The sequence below is a fragment of the Gavialis gangeticus genome, unplaced genomic scaffold, assembly GCF_001723915.1.
Source record: "Gavialis gangeticus isolate Ggan-Ray unplaced genomic scaffold, GavGan_comp1, whole genome shotgun sequence".
Lineage (NCBI taxonomy): Eukaryota > Metazoa > Chordata > Crocodylia > Gavialidae > Gavialis > Gavialis gangeticus.
Genome location: NW_017729024.1, coordinates 132,271,699 through 132,279,788, shown reverse-complemented (window position 1 = coordinate 132,279,788; position 8,090 = coordinate 132,271,699). Strand labels below are relative to the sequence as shown.

General features: G+C 50.4%; 1 protein-coding gene across 4 annotated transcripts in view; it reads right to left on the bottom strand.

Moving 5' to 3' along the window:
- Positions 1-4,173, bottom strand: part of PAPD4 (poly(A) RNA polymerase D4, non-canonical) — a 117,314-nt gene extending 113,141 nt beyond the window's left edge. For 3 of the 4 annotated variants that reach the window (XM_019517740.1, XM_019517743.1, XM_019517742.1), the window contains exon 1: positions 3,914-4,048. The gene's annotated coding sequence lies outside the window, so the exon portion shown is untranslated. Of the gene's footprint in view, positions 1-3,913; positions 4,049-4,117 lie in introns of those variants that run through there. The other variant, XM_019517741.1, reaches the window with a different exon arrangement.
- Between the last annotated feature and the right edge of the window lie 3,917 nt (positions 4,174-8,090).

The following is an 8,090-nucleotide window of genomic DNA, read 5'->3' as shown; positions in this document are numbered from 1 at the left end:
GGGAGGGGAGAAAGGGGTTTGGGGGGAAGGGAAACGGGGGAAGCAGATCAAGGCCCCCACGGTGATGGAGAAAGTGGGGCAGAAGCAGGGACTGGGGTGAATGGGGCCCCAGGGTGGATGGTGGAATGGCTGGAGCCCTGGACAGCTCGTTCAGAGGCATGGGGGGCTCCTGTCACAGTGCACACCCCTGGGAAAGCATGGGGGGCATGTGCCCTGCCCCCAAATTTGTGCATGGGGCAAAGACAGGCTGCCCACTGTCCACTTGCAATGTGCCTTTTTCTGTATTCTGGCTGTGCCTCGTCCCCTGCCTGCCCAGCAGTGGAAGGCACATGGAATTATGCGCAGCGCCTGAGGCAACCACAGCATGGTGCAGAGCCCAGCACACAACAAGCAGCCCACCTACACCCTGAGCAAAAATCTGGGGGGCACATGCCCCCCATGTCTTCCCTGGGGTGTGCACAGCAGCAAGAGCCCCCTGCACTGCTGGAAAGGCCCAGACCGCCCTGAGCCTAGGTGGTGGGAGAGGTCTATATGTATGAAAAATTTGCTGGTAGTACTTACGGCTGTATCATTTTAAATTGGTAGTACACAATGTGTCAGAGATTGGGAACCCGCTGGTTTAAACAAATAATATAACCTATCATTTTCACTTATTTTGTTGGAAAACATCAAAATATACAAACTACTTGAATAATACAGAAACAGAAAAATCAGATACAACATCCTTGCCTCTCAAACAGATTAGACACAAAATGATAACATTATATTGAAACTCCTAAACATTTTTTCTAAAACTCAACTCATTCTATATACAAACAAGCTTCTTTTGATGGTAATGCTACCTCAGAACAGTTTATTACCTCACACTGTTCACTGCATCTGATGAAGTGAATTTCAGCCCCCAAAAGCTTGTGCTCTACACATATATAATCTTATTTAGTCTGTAACAATGCATACCTACCCTGCCTTCTCACCGACTTCAGACTAACACAGCTAAGCTCTCTCTAATTTTCACCTGTCTTCGGTACAGTGAAAACCAAGGCCTGCTTTCAGTCTTATTTTTTTAGTCACTTTCACTCTCAGAATCCTGCAAATGCAGGGTAAATACAGGCATTACACACTTAGTGTTTAATGTAATCACAGTTATGTTGATCTAAACACCCACTCACTCAGGCATTGGGGGGGTGTTAACTGGCCACAAAATTGCATTTGGTACACTAACTTAGATTGAGAAATGGTTCATCTGGTTTAGGAAGGGGTTAATTCAATCTAGTTACTAGCAAGCACATGGGAACTGCATGTGGCATAGCCCTAAGGCTGTGCTATTCCCACCCCAGATAACACCCTAGACCTGGTAGCCCCTTTCCCATCCTGAGTTACTTACCCACACCACTCCTGGCAGTGACAAAAGGCTGCACATGCCACTCCTGGTCTAGGTTCAGGTAGCTTAAAATAAGTCACCTAAATCTAGACTGGATGCTGTGAATGCTTGATCACACCTACAGACAAGTATTGCCACTCAAAGCAACAAAATTACTCACTTGCCAAAAGCTAAGATCAAATACTACTATTCACCCAAGCAGTGTACACTAGCTGTGTTCCAAATACAGAAGTTGTTTAAACAACTACCTTCAAGGAACTATTTAAAAGTCGAAACTTTTGTTACTGGTCTTGTTTTCTCTAAAAATGTTATGAAATCCAAAGTCCTGTAATTGGAACAGAGATCCAGTTACCAAACTAGGGCCTACATTTCAGGATAAGCTTACATTCATTTTTATTTTAAGTTACTCTGAATTGAATATTACTATTAATAATACATTTGAGTCCTAAGATTTACACACTTATGCTGCCTTGTATGGTTCTGTACATGTTACACTAGAAACAGATGAAGTATCATTATAAGAAAAAAAAAAGATTCTAAACCAAGCTCTTATAAGCTAGTGTCTTTTTATTTGGAAAACATTTGACATATTTTAGTTATTACGGTGACATAGAAAACTAATTTTAAGATGGGTACCCTCAACTCTACTAAAAGCAGAAACCAAAATTGTGCAGAAATGGCAAACTAAGCTAACAGAAATGCAGACACTTTCAGTCTATCAGCTCAATTTAAAATAAAAAAACAATAAAAGGCCCACAGGAATGCTGGTTTGCTTAAGTTAACAGCTTCACTTCCTTTTTTGCACCCACTGGGAATTTCACAATCTGTTGAAAAGGAACTACAAAGAAACAAAACTGAAATTTTTCCATCACCAGTTAAGCCAAGAGTCAAATCATACACCAGTTTCCAGCATACCCCAACACTCTCATATCTTCTTTTATGCCAAATTCTCATTTATGCTACAAATCCACAGCAATCAAATCTAAAACGATTCCATCCTTTACAGCAGAACTCTGCCCCATAATCCAAGATTTTTAAGTGACAAATTTTTAGTCCTAACGGTGTAAAGCAGTGGCCGCCAACCTTTTTTGCAGCAGGACCCACTTGTAAACATCGATGGTCAGTCCCAAGCCAGTGTCCTGCACCCCAGAGTGTGTGGGGCATCGGGAGGGAGGCACAGGGGGGCCCCAAGCTGCCCTATGCAGGCTGGAATTCTGCTAGCCTGCAAGGGAAAAGCCAGTTTCCCAAGTTTTTCTCCTTTAAAGGAGAATCTATTGTTTGAGTTTATTGATCCATTTTTAAGGTTTCTTATTACCGTGAGACCCATTTTTGGGTCATGAGTCATGACCCATGGGTTGAGAAACGCTGGTATAAAAAACCGTAAAGACAAACAAAGGCAGCAGCAATTGCCTGCTCAGTAGAACGAACTGATCAGCTAATGTAAGTAGCATTATTTTTCAAACCACATGATAGCTATGATGAAACTTAAATGAACTTGCATTATTCATCGTTTTGGCAAAAAACAGCCAGACTAAGGCTCACTTTTGAGGAGGAATATACCAGCACTGTTTGATACTATGCACAGTGCAATGGTAGAGTAGTTAAGGAAGGCACCTCATCATCGTTCCAGAGGCAGCAGTTTAATCCCTGCTCCAGACACATGCGAGATGCCACCCTCCACTGACCCAGTTCTTACAGGTCATTCTGGCTGGGGAATCAAAGGTAGCCAGACATGATGCTAACTGCATCATACTTCTGTGTGAAGATGATTACAGAACCTGACAAGTCTTAACCAAGTTAGCCTGACCAGGTAGATCTTCACCTTCATGATACAATTTTGACTGCATCAGCAGAACTCCTCATGCGGCACTCTTTATTGGACTCCAAAAGGCCAGTTACTCCAAAAAGAAGAGAGTTTAACAGGCACAAGCGCAGAGGACATTGGATGAACCCGTTTCCTACACACACAAGACCCAACGTATGTGGTTCTCAAACCCAAATGTCACCCAGGCCCCTCCAGACTTCAGATGTCTCGACAGGAGTCTACTGGCTGCCAAGAACCCTCTAACTTCTCTCCAACTCACCCGTCCGTTGCCAGTGCAGCAATCCGCAGGGGTGGGAAGGCTGCAAGGCACCCTGTGAGCACACACACGGCCCTGCCTGGAGCAGGACTCCTCTACTGAGAGCGTGACTCAGCTCACGGTGACATAAGAAGCGCCACAAGGAACTCATTGCTGCACTTACCAGCCCACCTCCCCTGTGCCAGGTCCAACTCGGGAATGGCTGTGTAAGGCAAAAGGACCCCACGCCACCCCCCAGCACGCAGCCCACATGCAGGCCCAGCCCCCAGGACTCTGAGCACCAACCGGCCTGCCGCCCCCAGGGCGCTCTATAGGCAGCTTAAGGCACAGACCTCGGACTCCGCCCGCCACATGCCTCCCAGGCAGGCTCGTGCCCCACAGTCCAACGCCCCGCCCGGCCGTGCCGAGCTCCACGCGTCCAGCAGCGGCTCGCCGCCGCCGAGGCACTCACCCGGGCCGGGGCGGGAGCAGGGAGGAGCCGCCGGCGGCCCTCGCGCAGGGCAGGACGGGCCTCGCTCCGGACCCCGCTCCCCCCTGGAAGAGCTCGCCGGAAGCAAACAGACGCGAACCAGGTGAGCCCTGCCCTCTGACCCGGATGCAGATAATCCGGCAGGAAGTCACCACTTCAGCCCGCGACGCTTCCCTCCTCCCCACCCGTTTCCGTCACTAACGTGTTTGTTCGTATGCGCATGCGCAGCTGCCCTCATGGGGCTGCGTGGATGGAGCCTGCGGCGGGTTCGGCGCGTGCGCAGCTGCGCTGGTGTCGTCACTCGGGCACGGCCGCGGGGATAGGCTGGGGCTCTGGGCTGCGGCGCGGGCTCCTCCCCTCGCGGCTGCTGAGTTCCGCTGCCCTGAAGCGCCTTGTGCAGCACAGCTGGCGGGAGCACTTCCGCCCGTGCCGGGGGGTCCCCGAGCCCTGCCCGTGCAGCCCGCGGGCCGGGAGGCAAAGAAAGCCTCGCGGCCTGCGGGGGTGGCGCAAGCGGAGCAGTTGTTCGGAGTGAAACGGAGCTGGCAGCCGCCCCCGTCCTGCTTGGGACTCACTGACACGGAGAAGCGCGACGTCTTTAAAGTGCTGGGCTGCTGTAGGCAGGAGCAACGGAAACCGCCTTGAGACGGGGGATCTGCACGCAGCAAAGGAGTGGGGCAGCACGAGCACTAAATATTAAATCACCGAGGCCTCTGCTAGACATTCGGGCATGACAGGATTTGATGTGCAAGCCACATGGTCCTTCCTCCTGCCATGCCACTGCAAGGTGGGAGGTGTGATTGTGGGATCCAGCCTCAGATCCAGCCATGGCTTATGGCCAGTGCAAGAGGAGGAGCCCAGGACTGCAATCCTGGGCTCTCGCTGCACTGAGAAGTAGCAAGCTAGTGTGGCCTGGAGCCCCCTCAGCTGATTCATAGATAGCTAGGGATTGGAAGTGACCTTACAAGACCATCAGGTCCAGTTCCCCATGCACTAGGCAGGAACAACAACTGGGGCCAGGTGGCCCTAGTGAGGTGGCCGTCCGGTCTCCTCTTGAAGATTTCCAGAGGGAGCTTATTCCACAGTCTGGACACAATTGGTGATGTGTAGGGGGTGCGTGCAGGTACATGTGTGCCCCCTGAACATGGTGCACCTCCTGTGAAAAAGCGCTGCTGACACTGCTGGCGGCACCTATGGGTGGTCGCCACTTGCCACCCCCCTCTTGCCACCAACACTGCCAGCAGCATCTGTGGAGTTCACAAGAAATGAAGCTTGGTATCCTACTACTGGATTTGACAGTGATTAATCTCATCCACATGGCTTTTTTCCCTCTGACTAAAGTTGTACAAATCTCAGCCAAAAGGCCACCATGGTAATGCATAACTTCAATTGCCAAAAAGGAGCCCTATCTCATTTTGTTCTGGGAAAGCAGCACCCAACATCAAATCACACCATCATAAAACTGTTTTAGCAAACTTCTAGTCCCTTATGAGCTGCTGGGCCCTTCTTGCTGCAGTTGCCCAGAGCCTATGCCTGGGCTGCTGTACAGCTCCTCTGCACTACCACCACTGCTCCACTGCACAGCCTGGAGATGGCGGTGATAGTGGCAGAGAGGAGCTGCAGGGTAGCCTGGGCACAGGCTCCAGGTGGATACAGCAAGAAGGGCCCAGTAGGGGTGAGGAAAGGGGCCACTTTTTCCTCATGCTGAGCAGCAGTTTCCGTCCGACTGCCACTGCTGCTCAGTGTGGGCAGGTAGTCTGAAGTGGATGCAGGCCGGGTTGGGACTGTGCACATGGGTCTTGGCTGATCCGCTCCAACTGGGGCAAGTCTGGGGTCAGGGCTGGGTCTGTGAGCTGTTGGTGGTGGCAGAGAGGAGCCACAAGGCACGTGGACTCCAGGCTGTTGCAGGACAGGACGGGGGGGTGCTGACCGGATTGGGGGTATGCATGCATTCTTGTGTGTGTACATGTGTGTGGCTCCTATGTACACCATACCCACACACCCTCCCCCACATACAATCACCACCCCCACAAACACTGCACCAACTCACCCTCTACCACATACGCCTTCCCACATGGCCCCACAAACCCTACCCCCCACACACCTAGCCACAGGGTACTCCCCCACACACACACGCAGCCCAACTACACCCCACACAATATACAAGAGTAAGACTTTGTTCTGAGCTATTACGTGATCACCTCTACAGTATGCAAACATGCATAATGACAAAAATATTTTTTGAAATAAAATGTTATAATAGATGTTTGTTTTTAGTATGTGAGTTGGGGGTTTTCTGGTTCAAAGATGGCAAACCCCTCTTCCCAAAAAGACTTCTTCTGGGGGCAAGGGGAGGGTCTTCCAGTGGCAAAGATTGGGGGGTTTTTTGCTTGCATAAATAACCTCGTTATTTCAGTCTTTACCAAAATCCAGAAACAGGAGATATTTAATCCAAATAAATTATGATACAGAAATTATGATACAGCATGTAATGATATGATTACATGTTGTCTGTCCCCCATGACCAGTTCACAGGAGGGGTGATGTTCACTGAATGATCAGGCCCTAACCAGGGGACAGGGATGAGGGGCAGGGCTACTCTTGCGACCCTCAACAGCTCACCAAAACTTATTTCAGCTGGAGGACAGTTTAACAATTGCTCATCCCTTTCCTAGGGTCTGTCTTCTCAGGTCTAATGCCTGAGAGTACAGGGAGTACATCTGTGTGTGTGTAAATTGTGCAGCTTACTATGTTAAGTACAATGTTGAACTTTAATTTAGAGTGACAACTTCCAGACCATACAGGAGCATAGTATTCTTCTGGGACATGTACCATTGCAAGTGCAGTGGTTCTGAGAGCTTTAAAGTTGGCATCCTGTGTTGTGCTGGCTAAAGATCATAAGGCAGCTACCAGCACAGAGACTTTACTGCTGACCTTCCGAATGTCATATTTACAGGTGAGGGAATGTTTTAATGTGACTTACTCCTAGGTAGGTTGGGATATGCTCATGGGGAAGGATGTGGTTGCTTACTCTAATGTTCAGCATGTTCTTGGCTTGACAACTGTCCAGGTGAAAGAGTGATGATAATGATTTGGTGATGCTCAGCTTTAAGTTCCACTTGTGGAGATAATCAACAATGAATTCCATGTACACACTCAGTGTCTTCTCCAATTCTGTCATATCTATTCTTTGGGCTACTTTAGCAACATTGTAGCATGTATAGTGTGCATAAATCACTTGGATTAGTGGTTTTCAACCTGTGGTCCATGGACTCCAGAGGGTTCATAGACTATGTGTGTGGGGTCTGCAAAAAAATGACTGGAGTCAATCAAAAGTATGTGAGGGGTGTTCCTGAGGGGCAGTGGCACAGCAGGACCTGGTGCACTACTGCCTCTCAGGAATGCCCTGGGGCTGTGCAGGGGCCAGCAGCAACCCTTCAGACCCAGACCCACCTGTTCCAGCTGCCACAGCACCTCCTTGGGCCAAGCCAGCCACCTCAGGGCTGAGCCAGGCCCTGCACAGTCCCATTACTACAGGTGGGAGGAGGAATGATGCAGCACACCCAGTGAAGGCCCCCCTACCGGGGCTGAACACTCCTTCCACCAGGGTGAACTGGGGAAGGCCAGCCCAGTAGTATGGAGTAGGCATGGAGTGGAGGAGCCTTCCAGGTATGGGCCACAGTGGCACAAGCACAGCAGGAAGTGCAAAGAGCCTGTCAACCTCCCCGGGCCCTGCCACTGTGAGGGTCCAGGCAGACCCACTACAGAACTGGGAGTCTTGCTGCTACAGTAGGAAGGCTCTTCGTGACCCCTGTGGGGGGACCAGGCACCTCCCTCCTTGTAATGGTAGGATCCAGGCATGGGAGAGGTCCATGGCTGCAACTCTGTCCACAGCCAAGCCCCTGCCTGTGTGGGTAAGGGTAAGCCATGGCTCTGCAGCTAAGCAGCCCCCTCTAGTGTCTCAGCCACCCCCTGTGTATGGCTCCCTGCCAGTGGTCTGGGGCCTGTGCAGCACTGGGCATGCTGTGAACAGATAAGGGGCCAGGGCTGGAGGCATTCCTGCTGGCATCACTAAATGATAAGCAGTATAAAGATAATTGTCTTGTAACAATTTATGCAGGCCGTAGGTGATGTGTAGAGGGGACACGGGGGGGGGGGGGGG